This window comes from Carcharodon carcharias, chromosome 1 (genome assembly GCF_017639515.1).
Source record: "Carcharodon carcharias isolate sCarCar2 chromosome 1, sCarCar2.pri, whole genome shotgun sequence".
In the NCBI taxonomy this organism is placed as follows: domain Eukaryota; kingdom Metazoa; phylum Chordata; class Chondrichthyes; order Lamniformes; family Lamnidae; genus Carcharodon; species Carcharodon carcharias.
Window position 1 is genome coordinate 192126323 of NC_054467.1, and position 19957 is coordinate 192146279.

A 19957-nucleotide genomic window follows, 5' to 3' on the forward strand; every position below is an offset into this window, starting at 1 on the left:
GCATATAACAGCTCGATTCAAGGCCCCAAGAGAAATGACTAATACAAGTGTATTCACAAAAGCTCCATTTATGCAGCTATTCACTGCGCTGTTAGATTTACTAATAAAGAGAAGAGCTTCACAGAGATACTGCTTGTGCTCATCTGTGACATATGTTAAATATTCACAAAGTAATTCCAAATATATGTATGCCTGGACCATCTTGACAAAAAATATTGGGGGTGAAATTACTGTATGCCAATTGCATGAGACAGCCTCATAATGAACTGGCAGGTAGTTTTAAGAAAATTGGGTGCAGTGTTAAAATAGGTTGCCGATTCACTTTTAGCATGTTTTCCAGCACTGGCATAAACCAAGCACACACCCTGTGGGCAAAATTTAATGCATGAGACGGAGTTCCTGTCCACTGGCTGGAAAACTGGAGGGAACTCCATGTCAAACATTTTCGGAGGCCCGATGGAATTTTATAACAATCATGCATTTACCTAGGCAGCGTTTGGCCTCCTGTTGAATTAAGCCAGGTGCAGGATGGAAACCTTGCCTCCAAGAGCAGCTGGCCAATCAAAGGTTGGCAGCTGTCCAGTAGCAGCAGTGTCACAAGGAGCAGTGGACACTGCTAGTACTACACTGAGGCCTGACTCAGGGGTCAAGGATGGAACCCTGTGAAGTAATTATAGTTTTGATAAATGTAGGACTGTAGCTTTAAGAATAACCTTGGTTGTAAGATCACATGACCTGGGTAAACCAATGGGTTAGCAGCGCCCCCTCCAGGAGGGAGTTCTCCTTTAGTTATAAAGTTTGATGCACACATGTAGTTGCTGCTGCTGTCTTGTAAATAAAGTTAAATGTGCCCCTCCACATTCACTGCCAAGAAAAAAAGCAGTGTTGGGTTTGGGAGTCAGCCCAAGAATAAGACTTCATGAAAATAAAACAGCTCTCATACTCTTTAAATTTGTTAGTGCATTACGACCAGACAAAGGAATTGGTGCTAACTTGCGATGTGTCCCCATATGGATTGGGAGTGGTACTATTTCACAAGATGGACAACGGCACAGAGAGGCTATGTATCTAGGTCACTTACTACAGCTGAGAAAGAATATTCTCAGATCGGAAGGGAGGGTCTGTTGGTTATATTTGGTGTAAAAAAATTCCACCAATATGTGCATGGGTGATATTTCACAATAATATCAGACCACAAATCACTTTTGGGTTTATTTAGTGAGGAAGAGGCTGTACCTCCCATAGCCTCTGCAAGAATACAAAGATGCGCCCTAATTTTGGCAGCATATGAATACACCTTTGTACATAAACCAGGGATTCATATAACAAATGCCGCTACCCTAAGTTGCCTTTCTTTGCCAAGAGAACAATGACTTTGTCCCAATTCCCCAGGAAGTCGTATGAGTGATGAATTTCCTAGATTCCTCACCAATCTGTGCCAGGCAGATAAAAAATTGGATGAATTGTGATCCAGTCCTGTACTGAGTGAGAGACCAGGGGGAGAATTTTCCCCCCATCAGGGGGGTTGTGCGAGGACAGGCGTGGACCCGATCGGGTCTGCGCTGCCATTTTATGTGGGCAGGCCAATTAAGGTACTCCCAACATGATGTGTGCCCGGAAGCGCTGTGCCCTCCCTTTATGGGCGGGGGGGGGGGGTGGTGGGTTCCCTGAGTTGGGAGTGTGCTCATTCGCACATGAGTGCAAAAGAGCTCAGAAATCTCCCTGAGGCACAGACGTGCCTCAGGGAGATAAGTTTTAAGTTTGAAAAATTTTAATAAAGAAAAAGAAAATTTTAAGACATGTCCCCTCATGTGACAGTGTCATATGAGCTGGGACATGTCAATGGACTTTAATGAAAAACTTTATTTAATTTATAAACCCTTCATGAAACCTCATCCTGTCTGTGGATAAGGTTCCATGAAAAATGCAAAGGCCGCCTGGGCTCTTTGCCTGCCCGCCAACCTTAAGGTTGGATGGGCAGCTTTCTCAATAGGGTTAATTAATTAGTTAATGGCTTTAACAGACCTTTGACAGTTGAACTAAAAATCTAAATGATATGTGGTGATGTCGGGATGCTCGCCTGATATCACCGTGTGTCATTTTATGCCTCTGACTTAAACAAACCGATTCCCAGGAATCAGTCTCTGATGAATTGAAGCTGTTTATCAACTGAAGACATGAGATGAGCAGTCAAGATGGTATTCTGTTAAGGGATGCATGAGTAGTAGTTCCTTCACAAGGAAGGGAACTACTCCTACTAGAGCTATATAGCGCCTATCCAGGGATCTCACGAATGAAGACGATAGCATGAAGTTATCTTTGCTGGCCAGGAATGGACAGCAATATTGAAAAGGTGCTAAAACACTGTGTGAATCATCAACAGCTACAATTGTTGCTAGTGGCAGCTCCATTACACCCATGGGAGTGGCCTGGTAGACTCTGGGTGAGATTGCACATAAATTATGTTAGTCCTTTCCTTGGAACCATGTTTCTACTGATTATAGATGCTCATCCCAAGTGATTAGACGTTTATGAGGTAAAGTCGCAAATTTCAGATGCTACTATAGAAAAACTATGCCAGAGCTTCTGTATCCATGGATTGCTAGAGGTAATCGTCTCAGATATTGATACTGCACTTATGAGTGCTGAGTTTCAAAGATTTGTCAGCTTCAATGGTATCAACCACGTGAAGACTGCTCCGTACCATCTGTCATCTAAAGGACTAGCTGAAAGAGCAGTACAAACTTTTAAGGTGGAATGAAAAAGTTAACGGGTGAATCGTTGGAAACGAGACTTGCCCGTTTCCTATTTCACTACAGAACAACCCCCCACACTACAACAGAAGCAGCACCTGCAGAGTTACTGATGAGGAACCATCTTCAGACAAGACTCATCCTGACACTTCCCAATTTTGAGGGAGAAAAGTCAAGGGAACCAAAAAGTGACTCATGATTTGCATAGTCGTGAGCAACAATTTACTGTTGAAGAGATAGTATATGTAAGGAATTTCAGTGGAGGACCGAAGTGGTTACCTGGTAAAGTAAGTTCTGTGACTGGCTCATTGTCATCCCATGTGGAAATAGAGGGCCAGATCACCCGTAAGCATATGAGTTATTTAAGAAAAAAGGAGATACTCCAACAAAATTATGTTCCACCTGTGACCATTGCTTAACCAGTTGTTCCAGTTGAAGCAGCACAACCAAGGACAGACATGCCCAATGTCTCTGTCAGATTGGAAGACACTGAACTGCATGTGCCTAATGAGTTACCTGATGTTAATGTGGTTCCAGAGAATGTGGTTCCTGAAAATAATCAGAAGTCATGGAGTTACGACATTCCACACAGATCAGGAAACCACCTGAAAGACGGAATTTGTTATTTCATGATAAAAACAAAATACTGGTGATGCTGGAAATCTGAAACAAAAACAAAAATTGTTGGAAAAACTCAGCAGGTCTGACAGCAGCTATGGAGATCGCTACAGATGCTGTCAGACCTGCTGAGTTTTTCCAGCAATTTTTGTTTCTGTTATTTCATGACCTGTGTAAATATTGTGATGTCATGAGATAAATATCATTGTAAATACAAAATGTACAGAAAAGTTAAAAGGGGAGGAATGTAGTAATTATAGTTTTGATAAAAGTAGGACTGTAATCCTGTGTTGTAAGATCACATGATTGGGATAAACCAATGAGTTAGCAGCATGGGGAACCTCTAGGAGAGAGTTCTTCCTTAGCTATAGAGTTTGATGCACACATGTAGCTGCTGCTGCAGCCTTATAAATAAAGTTAAATGTGTCCACCAAGAAAAGTTGCCTTGAAAATCAACTCCATAACAGCTAGAAAGAGGTAAGTGTGGGCGGGATGGGAGTAACAGGGATGGGAGGTGAATTGACAGAAAGGGGAATGGGTGGTTTCCAGCATGTCCGCCCTCAGACATAAAGTGCCTGAGTACGAGGGAACCACCCCACCTGCCAGTTAGGCTGCTAGCAACACCCCCACCCCACCCCCTGCCACCATTTAGGCTGCAGGCAATCCCGACAGGTTTTGTAGGGCAGTTATCCTGCATGGCATATTCCCCACTTGTAGAGTTCCATCGACAGTGGGATGGCACTCTTAAGTGGCTAATTGAGGGCCTCAATTGACCTCCGAGAAGGAAGGCCGCCCTCCACCCTTCCCCTCAGAGCTCTTTTTTTAATTCATTCATTCATGGGATGTGGGATTTGCTGGCTGGGCCAGCATTTATTGCCCATCCCTAATTGGCCTTGAGAAGGAGATGGTGAGTTGCCTTCTTGAACTGCTGCAGCCCATGTGGTGTAGGTATACCCACAGTGTTGTTAGGAAGGGAATTCCAGGATTTTGAACCAACGGCAGTGAAGGAATGGTGATATATTTCCCACTCAGGATAAAGTGTGGCTTGGAGGGGAACTTTCAGGTCGTGGTGTTCTCAATGCATCTGCTGCCCTTGTCCTTTTAGGTGATAGAGGTCACAGGTCTGGAAGGTGCTGTCGAAGGAGCCTTGGTGAGTTGCTGCAGTGTATCTTGTAGATGGTACACACTGCTGCCGTTGTACATGAGTGGTGGAGGGAATGAATGTTGAAGGTGGTGGATGAGGTGCCAATCAAGCAGCTGCTTTGTCCTGCTTCTTGAGTGTTGCTGGAGCTGCACTTATCCAGGCAAATGGAGAGTATTCCATCATTTTCCTGACTTATGCCTTGTAGATTGTAGACAGGCTTTGGGGAGTCAAGAGGTGAGTTACTCGCCGCAAGATTCCTAGCCTCCGACTTGTCCTTGTAGCCACAGTATTTATCTGGCTAGCCCAATTCAGTTTCTGGTCAATGGTAAACCCAGAATGTTGATAGTGGTGGTTCCCTCAATGGTAATGCCATTGAACATCAAAGGGAGATAGTTAGATTCTGTCTTGTAGGAGATGATCCTTGCCTGCCACTTGTGTAGCATGAATGTAACTAGGGGCAAAGCTAGTTCTGGAATACAAGTATTCAATACTATTGCCAGAATGTTATCAGGGCCCATAGCCTTTACAGTTTTCAGTGTCTTCAGTCATTTCTAGATGTCATATGGAGTGAATCAAATTGGCTGAGTCTGGCATCAGTGATGTCTGGGACTTCAGGAGGAGGCTGAGATGGATCATCCACTTGGCACTTCTGGCTGAAGATTGTTACAAATGCCTTGACTTCAGCACTGATGTTTTGAAGCCATCATTGAGGATGGAGATATTTCCTTGATTAGGGAAAGTTGAGAAGATGTGTCTCTGCCTGTATGCTCCCGCTCCACCAAAACGTTCCCCAGTACCCTGAACACAACTCTGGGGGGGCATAAAATTCCACCAAATATCTCTACATCTCTTACGACTTGAAAACAAGAATATCAGGCCTCATATTGTCCCATGTCTCAGCTTGCCTCTGTTGGTGGCTCTTCTACCTCTGAGTTAGAAGTTTATGGGTTCCAGCTCCACTACAGACCTGAATATAAAATGTCGAATGACACTCCAGTGCTGTACTTGGAGAGGGTTGCAATGATGTTGGGTGCCAAATTTTAAATTAGGCATCCTGTTGCAACTCCATCTGCTTGGTCATTTGGACATAAATGTTATCATAGTACTGTTTGAAGAAGGGCAGGAAATCCTCAAGATATCCTGGCCATTAATCTTCCTCAACCAATGCCACTAAAAACAGATGTTCTGGTCATTCATTTGCTGTTTTTGGGATCTTGCTGTGTGAAAATTCGTGACTGCATGAGCCTGTACACCATCAGTAAATACTCTTCAAAAATGATTAATTGGGTGTAGAGAATTTTTTCAAGTATATGATAAGGTGCTAAATATGAGATACTATCTCCCTTTCTATAACATATTAAGGGAAATAAGAGAATGGTGCATGTTAGCTCACCTCAATGTTTTCTTCTTTTTTGTGAACAAAGCATTTCAGCTGCACTCCTATTTTCCCACATGAGATTCTGAATTCCTGTGGAGAGAATTGTAGGATGAATTGGCACCAACAACCCCTTGGCAGAACACAAAAGTACAACACTGTACTAAACTGCCTTGGAATAAAGCTCATAACGGTATTGCCACTTCTAACAGTTTTTGGAGAGGCTCAATTCTCGAGATAATTAGGATCAGCTTCTTGTGAAAATACCACAGCCTGATATAGCCGACACAATATCTGCTGCAGTATGGTCTTTTAAACTGTATTTTACATTCGTTGCAAATCATTTTGGGATGACCTGAGGTTGAGAAACTGTAATAATCTGATGTGTAATATACCTTTAAGACAAATGTTGTAATGTAAGATCACATGACCTTGATACCCAACAGCAGAGTAGCTCTGTGGAATAGTCCTGAGTTAGAACCTGAAGAGTAAAGACAGAGTTTTGAGTTGTAAACACACAAGAGTAGCTTCTGAGTTCCTTTTGTAAATAAACAGAATCTGTTTCTTCTAAGAATGGTCTACAGATCTTCTCTGTCTTTGACACCAACTCGGACACCCTGAAACAAGCGTGCAACCCAGATCCATTAGCTCCAACAAACCAAGGGCACTGGATTCAAAAAACTGGTGATGAGAGTAAAAAGCACCAAAAAATGAGGTAAAAAGCAAGAAAGAATAAAGGAAATCTGAAGAACCGGAATCGGGCCGTACCTTGCATGTCACTTGTAAGTAAAGAAAAATTTACTTCCTGATCATCAAAGTAATCCCCTCAGTGCATGCTGCAATTTGGAAGAGTGGAGCCTTTCGATCCAACCTCGGATGACTGGCCTCACTATGTTGAACGTCTCACGTTCTTCTTCCAGACGAATGACATTGTAGGGGAGGAGAAGCGGCAAGCGATCCTTTTGCCCACGTGTGAGAGTAAGACATATGGATTAATTCGAAAACTGTTGGCACCCAGTACTCCAGGTTCAAAAAGTTTTGATGACTTAACGAAAAGAATCGTAAAGAATCATTACCAACCCAAGCCGTCAGTGACAATGCAACAGTTCACATTTAACTCAAGAAATAGAACTGTAAGGGAGACAGTTACTTGTCATGTGGCAAGTCTGAAACAATGGTCTGAATATTGCAAGTTTGGTACATCAATCAATGATATGCTTAGAGATTGTTTGGTTTATGGTATAAATGATGATGTGATTCAGAAGAGATTACTGTCCAGAACAAATTTAGATTTTCAGAAGGCATTAGATGTTACCCTGGCAATGGAAGGTGCAGTGCCAGACTCGAAAGTCACACCGGGAGTGCAAAATGGCACTGTCCTCCATGATGGGTGGGGAAACTCAGCCAAAAAGAGCACGAATATGCAGGAAAACTGGACATTATTGGTACAATCCAGGTTGGTGGGAAGGGTCTATGAGGTATATGCTTTGCTATCTGAAGAGGTATCAGTGAATTATGATGTGGTTAAAAAAAAGGCTATTCTGAGTACATATGGGTTGGTTCCTGAGGCATATAGGCAGAAATTTAGGAATGTGAGAAAACAGCCTGGGCAAACTTATATTGAGTTTGAGAGAGTAAAACAAAATTTTTGACCGGAGGATATGGATGTTAAAAATAGAAACAGCTCTTAGAGAGGTAATTCTTTTGGAAGAATTTAAAAATTTAATCTGTTTGGTAATGAGAACTCATATGGGGAACAGAGGGTTGATTCTGTAAGGCAAGCAGCAGAGATAGCTGATGATTATGAGCTAGTTCATAGAGCTAAGCATTTTTTTGTTACCCTTTTAAATTGGAAAAGGATAGAAAGTGGAAAGATGAAAGAAAGGTGGGTAGTCAGGGAAGAGAAGGAGTAGCTAGAAATTCTCAGGAAGTTTTTTCTCAGAATAAAAAGGAGGATGCTGAAGGTAAAAGTGACTTTCAAAAAGTGAGGTGTTTTCATTGTAATAAAGTGGGCACACAAAGTTAATGTGTTGGAAATTGCAGGGAAGATATGTTGGAATTATTGGGATGCAGAAAAGCTCTGGAAGTAAAAGTACTGTGGGTTCTGAGGTTCAGGCACAGGAGAAACCAATGGTTTGTGTATAGGTAGAACAGGGAGAATCAGTGATAGGTAAAGAAATGCGAATGTGTTTACAATTTACCCAAAAGAATTCTGAGGAGCAGGTTGTAGAAATGTTTAAAGATTTTGTGTGTGAAGGGGAAGTTTTTCCATGTGTACAGGGTAGAGTAGGTAAAGATGTTAAACATTTAAGAGACACAGGGGCTAGTAAATCCTTAATGTCATGGGACAGTGATATTTGTTGTTCTTCAGAGTGAGTATTGAAGGAGCAGGTGATAGTAAGTGGGGTTCATGGAAATGCTAAACCTGTTCCATTGTGGAAGATAAATTTAAAGAGTAAGTAAAAATCTGGCAAATTTATTGTTGGGGTAGTAGAAAAATTGCCCATTGCAGGGGTTCAGTTTATTCTGGGTAGTGATATAGCTGGATCACAAATGTGGGTGATACTAATGGTAGTGGAGTAGCCTGTAGAAGTATTTTCAGTACGGGTTTTACAGAAGGAGCAACCAGGGTTGTTTCTTGATTGTGTGATAAAGAGATCAAAAGCTCATTGGGAAGAACAAGATAAACAAGAAAGGCATATAGTTCAAAGGCAGGAAGAAGGTATTGAAATCCAATTATCAGGCACTGCATTTGATAACATTGTTCAGGAAGGGACAAGAGAAGACAATTCAGCTGAAGTGTTTAACTCAAGGCAGTTAATTAAGTTGCAGCAGGAGGATTTGTAATTAAAACAGTTATATCAGAAATCTTACTCAGAAACAGAGGCAAAATGTATCCCAGTATGTCATTACCTTAAGGGAGATATTTTATGTTTCAGCAAATGAACGCTGGAGGGAGGTACATCAGATTGTTATCCCATTATGGTACAGAAATGAGATTCTGAGGATTGCTCATGCAATTCCAATGGGGGTGGTTGGGGGGGGGGGCGCGGTGGGGGGGGGTGCGGGGGTGGGTGCAGGGGGGACACTTAGGAATTAGAAAGCCACAGGCAAAAGTACAAAAACGTTTTTATTGGCCAGGATTGCATAGGGATGTATTAAAATTCTGTAGAACGTGTCACACATGTCAGGTTATAGGGAAACCACAAACAGTAATTAAGCCGGCATCTTTAATCCCAATTCCAGCATTTGAAGAACCTTTTACTAGAGTCATGATTGTGTCGGATGCCTCCCTAAGACTAAAAGCAAAAAATCAGTACTTACTATCAAAAATGGATGTGCTTATCAGGTTCCCTGAAGCAATACCTTTAAGAAATATTACAACTAAGAAGATTGTGAAAGAGTTAACTATATATTTTTTTTACAATATATGGTTTACCTAAGGGAAGAAAATAAGATCAGGGTTCAAATTTTATGTCATAGCTGTTTAAGGAAGTGATGAACAGTTTGGTGATAAAACAATTTAGGTCAGTAACTTATCATCCGGAGTCACAAGGAACTTTAGAAAGATCGTATCAAACTTTAAATACTATGATGGGAGTGTAATGTTAGGATTATCTACAGGATTGGTATAGAGGAATTCCATTCTTACTATTTGCTTTTAGAGATGCTCCTAATGCATCGACTGGTTTTAGCCCTTTTGAACTAGTTTATGGTAATGAAGTAAGGGGACGACTGAAATTGATTCATGAGAAATTTGTGGGTCAAAATCCAGAAACTACTCTCCTGGATTATGTATCAAACTTCAGAGAGAGTTTGGACAGAGCATGTGAGTTGGCTAGGGAACATTTAAAGTTATCAGAGTAACTAATGAAAGGGAAGGCAGATAAGAAAGCTAAAACTCGCAGTTTTGTTGCTGGAGAGAAAGTGCTAGTTCGGTTACCAGTACTGAGTGATTCATTAAAGGTAATGTTTAATGGACCTTACAGGATTGAGTGAACTAAATTATTTAATAATTTTTCCAGATAGAAGAAAGAAGCAAAGGGTGTGTCATGTAAATATACTTAAAGATACTTTGACAGGGAGGAAGAACAAAAAGAGGTTTTAGTGATGGTGGATGATGAGAAAGAGGTAGAAGTGCAGGACTCTGAAATTGATTTCCCTCTAATTAAATTGGATAATGAAGTACTTGACAAGTTAAATTTAATATTGTCAAGTGTCAAAGTGATTTGGAAAAGCTATTGTAGTCACACAAAACTAAATGTGGAAATAAGTTGGAGAGGTTGGATTCAGCTATACATGATGTGTCTGTACAAGTTTAATCTTCAATGAGGCAACATCCTTATAGATTAAATCTGGCAAAGTTATCACAAGTACAGAAAGAAATTGATTTCATGCTTCGAAATGATATAATTGACTCTAGTTGCAGCAACTGGAGTTTGCTTATTGTGCTGGTACCAAAACCAGATGGAATCCAAAGACTGTGTGTGAACTATCAAAAGATGAATGCAGTGACAAAACCAGATTCATATCCTATACCACGTTTGGAAGATTACATTGAGAAAGTGGGACAATCAAAATGTATTACAAAGATTGACTTGCTAAAAGGATATTGACAGGTACTGTTATCAGCTTTAGCGACACTAAATGAACTATATCAGCTTAAAGTCATGCCATTTGGAATGAAGAATGCACCTGCGACATTTCAAAGACTGACAAACAAAGTAATTGCAGGACTAAGCAATTGTGCTACTTATATTGGCGATCTAATAGTTTTCAGTCAGACATGGGATGAGCATTTACAGCATCTGGAAGAATTATTTTTCCGATTACAAGAGGCTAATTTGGTGATGAACTTGGCCAGAAGTGAATTTGGAAAAGCACAAGTTATGTATCTAGGCCATTGGACATGATAAGGTGGCTCCAAGAGAAGTGAAAGTCAAAACGTTTGTGGATTTCCCAATGCCTACAACAAAATGAGAAATTTTGAGATTTCTATACATGAGGGGGTTTTACCGGAATTTTGTACCAAATTTTATCTGAGTTGTTGCTCCTCTGACTGAGCTATTAAAAAAGAACAAGAAGTTTCAATGGACACAGGAGTGTCAGAAGTCATTTGATAATTTGAAAACTGTACTAACTACAACACCAGTTTTGCCAGTACCCAATTATGTCAAGCAATTTAAGTCGGCCATTAACGCAAGTGATACAGGAATTGGGACCGTACTGTTAAAAAATGATGGCACTGGAATTGAAAAACCGATGGGGTATTTTTCACAGAGGTTGAATGCACAACAGTGAAGATATTCAGTAATTGAAATGGATGCATTGGGTTTGGTGTTATCATTGCAGTATTTCAACATCTATGTGGCAAACAATTTGTCAAAAACAATTGTTTATGCAGACCACAATCCTTTAAAGTTTCTGGATAAATTTCCAGACAAAAGTATAAGGCTATTCAGATGGAATTTATTACTGCAACCTTTTAATCTACAGATAATACATGTTGCTGGATGAGAGAATTTGATTGCTGTTGTGTTATCAGGGCCAGAATTTTCCCATTGGCGTGTGGGAGTGGGCCCTGCACGCCGACCCGTAAAATGACATGCGGCGACATTAGGCGAGCATCCAGACGTCACCGCGTGCCATCGCAATATTTAGATGGGCGGGCACATGAAGTTCTTGGATGCGCTCCAGCCATTAATTAATCACCCAGTTAAGGCCCTTGAGGCAGCAATTGATTGCAATTTTTCAGGGCCTGTGCGATCTTCAAGAGCACAACGGGCAGTTGGGTAGGAGACGTTTGTACAATCTTCATCCACTGGCGGGATAAGAGGAGTGAGTGCAAAGGTCGTGAATGTTATCTTTCAAGGCATTTAAGTGTGAAAGTTATTGATACTGGCCTGTGTGAGTAGGAATGCCTCAAAACTCATACCAGCTGCTTAGACAGGAGTAAAAGCCTTCAAGTCAGGATTTCTACAGTAAAGATCACCTTTGGGGCCTGCAGCTTTCAGGAAGTCTTCTCTTAGCCTGGGACTGGGAATTGTGCTCACCACTGGAGCCACCTCCTCTGAGGAGGAAGGCAGGGCCAGAAGTGGGAGGAAGCCAGGAGGCCACATTCAGCCTCCAGGGCAGCCACCTTTGGGAGGAGAGGCACAGGCACAAGGGGCGCAGGGCCAACAGGAAGTCCAAGGCAGAAGGAGCTGCAGAAGATGCCACTATCCTGCTGCCAGGGTATACAGGCGGCAATGCAGCTGCCTCAATATGTCTCAGGTGCAATGCCAAAGGAGGCTCCATCTCTCAAGGGAGACAGTCAAAGATACCTGTCAGATGTTAGGCCCTGAGATCTCCCGCAAACTAAGTGGGTGAACACCACATGCCAGCGGCTCTGAAGGTCACAGCTGCCCTCAACCTCTATGCCTCCAGCTCTTTCCAGGGTTTGATGGGTGATCTTTGCGGTATCTCCCAAACAGCTGTGCACACTTGTGTCAAGCAGGTTACTGACGCTCTGTTTAGGCGCGCATTGACTTTCATTCACTACCGTTGGGATGAGGCAAGCCAGACACAGTGAACCAGAGGCTTTGCGGCGATTGCTGGCTTCCCCCATGTCCAGGGTGCAATCGACTGCACACATGTGGCCATCGAGGCACCAGCAGGTGAGCCCGGTGCCTTTGTCAACAGGAAGGGCTTCCACTCCATGAACGGAACGTGCAGATAGTGTGTGACCACAGGATGCTGATTCTATAAGTCTGTGCAAGGTACTCAGGCAGCTCCCATGATGCTTACAACCTCTGATACTCCCAGGTGCCGGGGCTCTTCAGTGCTCCAGCCCGGCTGGATGGATGGCTGCTGGTTGACAAGGGCTATCCCCTCAGAAGGTGGCTCATGACGCCTCTCCGCCATCCAAGAACAGAAGCTAAGCTGTGGTACAATAGGAGCCACGCCTCCACAAGGGCTGTGGTGGAGGGAACCATCGCTATTCTCAAGACGCACTTCCGATGTCTGGACTGCTCAGTGGGCGCACTCCAGTACCCCCCAGATTGTGTGTTGCTGATTGTGGGTGCAGGCTGCGCTCTCCACAATTTGGCTCTGGAAAGGGGGGATGCAGTGGACGATGAGGACGTAGACGTAGTTGCTCTGGATGTGCACAATGAGTCCAGCAGAGAGTCCAAGGATGATCATGCACAGAGAAATTCTGAGGGGGTAGACGCTGACCCGGGCATACTCCAGGGAGGCAAGGACACCCAGGAGGCTTTAACCGAAAGAACCTTCATCTAGCCCACCACAGATGAACCTCCAGTACAAACGAGGGCTGCAGGCTCCATACTCAGTACCTGAGTGCTAAATCTGCCCGGATACTACCATTAACTAAGGCCCTTGCCAATAAAGCTCAATGTCAAACAACTCACTCATAACATCATTGCTTCCTGTCCACTTGCAGAAGTAAGGAATCACCCTGAGGCATGGCAACAAATCAAAATTTATTGAGAGAACGAATGTAAATTCATAAACCAAAAAAAAATGTTGGACATCTCCCCAAGTCTTCATTAAACTACAATGGGCCAACATAAAAGCAGTGAGAAACCCATGGTGTGCCTTAAATTTATGCTTATGGGAGTTATATCTAGGCACTGTCCCCTCGCTGGCACTGGCATCTGAGACAGCCTGCTCACTGCGCTGTCCTGTTGGCTTCAATGACCTTGGTGGACATCCTCCAGCCCGTGGAGCCTTTGTTGGCCTTGCCTGGGAGGGAGTGGCCAGTTCCACAGCTGGCATCTCCCCAGTCACTGCAGCCTCATCGGATGCCACGGTCACTGGCAGAGGGGCGGAGGAGCTCCTGCCCTCATCCAGAGCGCCCTGAGAGGAGCCCGCAGAGATGACATACAGCTGCTGCGCTGATGTGAGGTCGCTTTGGATCTCACTGCTCAGCGTAGATGGATGGGCACTGAGCTGGGATACTTGGTGCCCAAACCATCTCCCACACGGGCAATAACCAGCTGAGGTCAATGCCACTGTGTGGGCTTGCAGGTCCGAGAGCAATCCCAGGAGGCCCTGATTTTTCTCCTGGAGGAGCCTCTCCATGAGAGTCGCCACTCTCTCCATGGAGGAAGCATGGTGCTTGGCCATGAGGCTCATTGTACTGCTGATGCTCCGCGTGGACTACTTCAGCACGGGCAGAATGCCACGCATTGCCTCATGTATCTCCGCCAGATCCTCCCACATGCCCTGCTGCACTTCCATCGTTTGCTGCCTCATGGATGACTCCAGAGGCACATCATCAGCCTCCGACTGCTGGCACCCTGGGCACTCTCTGTCTCTGCCCGCACCTCAAGCGAGTGTGAAATGCCCTCACCACCATGCCCTGGAACACTAGCCGAAGATCTAATTCTCACGAGGCACTAGTACCTGTGCTGGTGCCTGCCTGGCTGAGATGGTGTGATGCTGGTGAGCCGATTTCCTCTGGGTCCTCAGGGGTGAGATGTGGGCCCTCTGCCTCCTCCTCCTGGCCCTGCTCTGGTGATGCTGAAAGGAAGAAAGGAAGATTAGTTACATTGCAGACAATGTCAGTTTGTATGCTGCTCCCCCAGATCATTATGTGCTCATCCTTCCATAATCAATGGTCAACCCATGTGGCTAACTTCAATCACTGAGCATTCAGCAGTGCCATGGCTTTTGGGACACACGTGGTGACCTGAGTGCTTGCCAAACATACTTTCACGTGGCACCCCAGCCTCACCGCCACCAGTGGCCTGGGGGCATGGCGCCTCTCCAGATCCATGGCCTGCTGCTCAAAAGGTGTCAGAATGGCCAACTGGACCTGCCCTCCACCAGTCCACATCTGTTCTGACTCCAGTTCTTTGTCACCCCGCAGCTGCTGCACACTCACCCAAACAAGCCAGGGCCGACGCCCCCCCCACCCCCCCAACCATTGCATACATGCTGTCTCCTTCACATGTGGCACCACAAGGTGTCACTTTGCTAAGCAAGGAGGCACAAGCATGTGGAGCGCAAAGACCAGCAGATGGATTGGTGCCCCGCCAACTGGAAGCTCCTCTCCCAGCATGTTAGCACCCTGACTTTGACATGCTTTCCTGTTCCAGCACTCTGCCTAGGTGCAGATCATTGACTTTCACCCCCATTCTATACACTGGGTGTCAGTGTCACACATGCTGCGGATGCAGAACCCATCCTAGCTCAACCCTCTCAGAGTGAACTAGGCATGGACAATATCAGCGAGAGGTACATGCCGTGAAAGATTCAATGTCATTACTGTACTCAGAGTTGCCAGTGGGGGGGTGTGGGGGGCGCTGGGGGGAAAGGGTGACGGCTGCATTAATTGATCTGAGCACACATGGTACTCACCCTTCCTGAGCGCAGGAGGTTGTTGAATCTTTTTGTGGCACTGGATCCATGTGCATCGCACCACATCATGGGAGCTCACACTCTCGGCCATCTCCTCCTATGCACGTTTGGTCAGGTGGGAGGCCTCCGCCTCCCATCCCTCAGAATCTGGACCTCCTACCATGCTGCCACCTCCTCCAGGAGGGCAGCTAGGCACTCATCGGAGAAACAAGGGGCACACAGCCCTGCTGGCCTACCCTCCGGACTTGTGTGCTGCACATTACCCCTCTGCTGTGCTCTTCTCCCGGCCATTGTGAGTAGCCTTGCAAAGGCTGCCAGGCCTTTATTTAAACAGGCCGCTGGGTCGTCATTGGCACGCCAGCCGCCATCAGCCCACTCCCGCTCTCCTCGGAACTCGAGAAATACACTGGCCCACCCGTGTAAAATGGCGGCGTGGACCCTATCATGGACGGCGATCTGTCTGTGCCTGTCCACGCCCGCTCCTGTACGACCCTCCCGACATGGGGAAAATTCTCCCCCAAGAGTTTGAAGCTGAAAAGGAAGATTGTACATTTTAAAACCTGGACACTGAACTGGAATGATTTGTGCTGATACCAAGGACTCGTGTGTATATATTGTTATGCTAATGCATGTATCTGGTAATGCAATAGTGTAATAACTATAGGAGATAGTGTAAGGTTGGTTATTAAAAATGAAGCCATCTTTTAAAATTATGACAGTTCATTTTTTGATAAGGAGTGGGATGTCACGAAACGATATTAATGTGTACAATGTTATTGGAAATTATTTTTATAAATAGAATTCTAGCGGGGTTCTGTGTCTAGTCACACCTGTGGAATTATTGGTGAAGCACTGTCTCCGATTGAGACTGAGCCTAATTATGCCAAACTTGGAATGGGGCAGGGCAAGGTGGAAAGAAGGCAGGGAAGTCAGAAAATTGGACATGACTGTCACAGTCGTGACAGGACGTTTAATGTAGGAGAGAAAGTATTTGTGAAAAATTATAGTGAAAGACCAACATGGTTATTTTGGTGAAATAAGTGCAATAGCCACTCCTCTTTCCTACCATGTGAAACTGAGAGATCGAGTCATAAGGAGACATGTGGATCATATAAGAAGAGGAGGAACAGGATACCCACACATGATTCCACCAACGTTTGAGACTGAATCAACGTTTCCTTGTGAAAGAAATCAACCCAATACAAATGTTTCTGAAGGGCCAACTGTACCTGAAAGAGATGAAGAAACAAATTTACAGGTACCTAACTGAAGAACCTGGTGCTCAGACGGCTACAGTAAAGGAAGTTCCAGATAAAACATCAGAAGATGTAGAGCTGAGATGTTCTACATGCATATGGAAGCCCGCGGAAAGACTGACTTTGTAAATTATTGACCTGTGTAATTAACTTGATTTTTTTTTTAAATTGTAAAATGTATTTCTGAGTAAAGGGGGAGGGATGTAGTAATCTGATGTGTAATATACCTTTAAGGCAAAGGTGTAAAATACCTTTAAGATTTTAATATAAGATCACATGATCTTGATACCCAATAGCGGAGTAGCACAGGCAACGTCTGCTAAGTACTCTTGAGTTAGAGTATGAAGATTAAAGACAGAGTTTTGCATTGTAAGCACATAAGTGTAGCTGCTGAGTTCCTTTTGTGAATAAACAGAATGTGTTTATTCTAAGAATGGTCTACAGACCTCCTCTGTCTTGATTCCAACTCAGTCACCCTGAAACAAGTGTACAGCCCGGATCCTTTACCCCTAATAATCCAAGGGCACTGGATCCAACAGAAACACATGGAAGTCAGTCTTTCTTTCTTTCACATAATTATTTTTATTAAAATTAAGAAGAAGATGATAAATTTGCAGCAGTAGATGCAAAACCACCTTCCCAAGGGCAGTAGGGATGGGCAGTAAATGCTGGCCGAGCCAGCAAAGCCCACATCCCATGGATGATAAAAGAGGAAAATGTCTGCAAAAAACTGCAGCACAGAGGGATTTGGGAGTCCTTGTGCATGAATCCTAAAAAGCTAGCATACAAGTTCAACAAGTTATAGGGAATGCAAATGGAATGTTGGCCTTTATTTCAAAGGGAATGGAGTATAAAAATAGGGAAGTCTTGCTAAAGCTATACAAGGCACTAGTTAGACCATACCTGGAATACTGTGAACAGTTTTGGTCCCCTTGTCTTAAGAAAGACATACTGGCACTGGAGACAGTCCAGAGAAGATCCACTTGGTTGATCCCGGGTATGGGGGGGATTTTCTTATGAGGAGAGATTGAATAGGTTGAGCCTGTACTCCTTGGAGTTTAGAAGAATGAGAGGCGAGTTTATTAAGAAATAAAATTCTTACGGGGCTTGACAGGGTGAATACTGAGAGGTTGTTTTCCCTTGTGGGAGAGTCTAGGACTAGAGGGCATAATCTCAGAGTAAGGGGCCACCCATTTAAAACAGAAGTTAGGAGGAATTTATTCTCTCAGTGGGTAGCGAATCTGTGGAATTCTTTTCCACAGAGGGCTGCAGAGGCTGGGTCATTAAGGCAGGAAAGTGGAGTTGAGGATTATCAGATCAGCCATGATCTCATTGAATGGCAAAGCAGACTCGATAGGCCAAATGGCCTACTGCTGCTCCTACGTCTTATAGTCTTATGGTCTAATTGTTTATTCAGATGCAATCATTGTGATATTTTCTGTTTAATTACCTTGTAAATTACCTTGCAAGGTAATTACAACAACAATTTGTATTCATTTATACAGTGCCTTTAGCTTAGTAAAATGTCCCAAGGCTTCACAGGAATGTTATCAGACAAAAATTTTGACACCGATCTACATGAGGAGGCATTAGGGCAGATGTGCAAAGGTTTGGATAGGTTTTAAGGAATTTGCACACAAGGGTGAATTTACCACACAGTGTTTGGAAACCAATTTTCTGGGCAAGTCCCTTTAAGACTCAACAGCACAGAGCTCCATGCTGCCCCCTAATTTAAAGAACTTCTAATAGACTCTTAATTTATCGGTTTAGAAATATCAGAATTGAATATTCGTTTAAAAATATCAGAAAAATGCAAATATTTGACAGGCTTGAAATTACAAAAGAATTTAAATAAAATGGCTTGGCGTTTCCACTAGGTTGTGCTGTTTTTTCAGTGCAATGTGTCCAAAATCAGGCACACCAGCACAAAACATGATGGAATTTCAAGCGCACATTTCTACAACCATTTGCACTAATTTTAAAGAAAATCATGCTAAAAGCTGGCTCTGTCCAGAAAACTGGTGGCACATCTTCCCCAGGCCCTCGAACAAATTGATTACTATTGCGAGTTTCAGCCAATTGCACTGGTTTGTAGGCCTTCGAGAAGGCTTAAAATTAAACATTTTTTAGGTGCAAGATCATCAATAAGCACCTTTTAGTGCTTTTGAATATAATTCATTTTTACTTTACTAAGGAACTGTCTACTGTGCATCAATGTCATTATCAAATGGCTCTGTATGGTTTTCTATATTCATTCTAAGCTATTTAAAAACAGGTCACTCACACCGATTGGACTCTGATTAAAAAGGCTTATTTTTGATGAATCCATTTTCAGTTGTACTAATCAAACTGCACCAAGTTATCACCTTTAAATATATCAAAGATTTTTTTTCTGAAATTAGATTTTAAAACACTGCCCAATTGGCCTCTTTTTTGGCAGATTTTACCTTCAGTAATATGCAAATTAATTTGAGTGAAAACATTAGAAAAATACTCCTCAAAATTGGTGTGATTTTAAACCAGATTATTGATTGCACCCAATGCCGAAACTCTATCCCAAAGCTATGTTTGATGAAATATTGTAGATGAAATTTAAGGTGGACAGATATAAAGTATTGCAACGGGGAAGGAATAGTAGGCAACACTATTACTTTATAATTGGTGCTGAAATACTGAAGAGTGAAAGTCAAAGAGAAATAGGAATCTTGTTGCTGAAAAGATATGTTGCTTTTTGCCTCGGTGTGCTGCAAGAAGTTCAATGAACTCATATGAGTAGTCAAGGTCAGTGAATGCACCTTCAAATCATTTTCTTTTTTCTCCTTCTTTTATGAGACGTGGGCATTGCTGGCAAGGTCAGCATTTGTTGCCCATCCCTATTTCCCCTTGAACTGAATAGCTTGCTAGGCCATTTTCGAGGGCAGTTAAGAGTCAGCCATATTGCTGTAGGCCTGGGGTCACATAGGCTAGAGCAGGTAAGGATGGCAGATTTTTTTCCCTAAAGGACAGCAGCGAACCAGGTGGGTTTTTACGACAATCAACAAAGGTTTCATGGTCACCATCACTGATGACTAGCCTTCAATTCCTGATTTTACTAATTGACTTTAAATTCCATCACCTTCCATGGTAGGATTTGAATCTGTGTCCCCAGGGCATTAGCCTGGACCTCTAGAATACTAATCTAGTGACCTTGTCACTATGCCACGACCTCCCCAAATGTCCTGCCTACTGTACCAATAATGTCACATACTGCTGCCATTACCCCATCGCTCTCCAAGCAGCAATCTCTAGCTTTCAGGAGTCATTCCTAATATTCACCTGTTTCACCCATCCTCATACAATTACCAAAGCAACATGCCTCACACCCACATCACACAGCTTCCACACACTGCCAGCTATTCGACAGATACCCAAACACATGTCGACACACACAATGACATTCTGGGGAAAG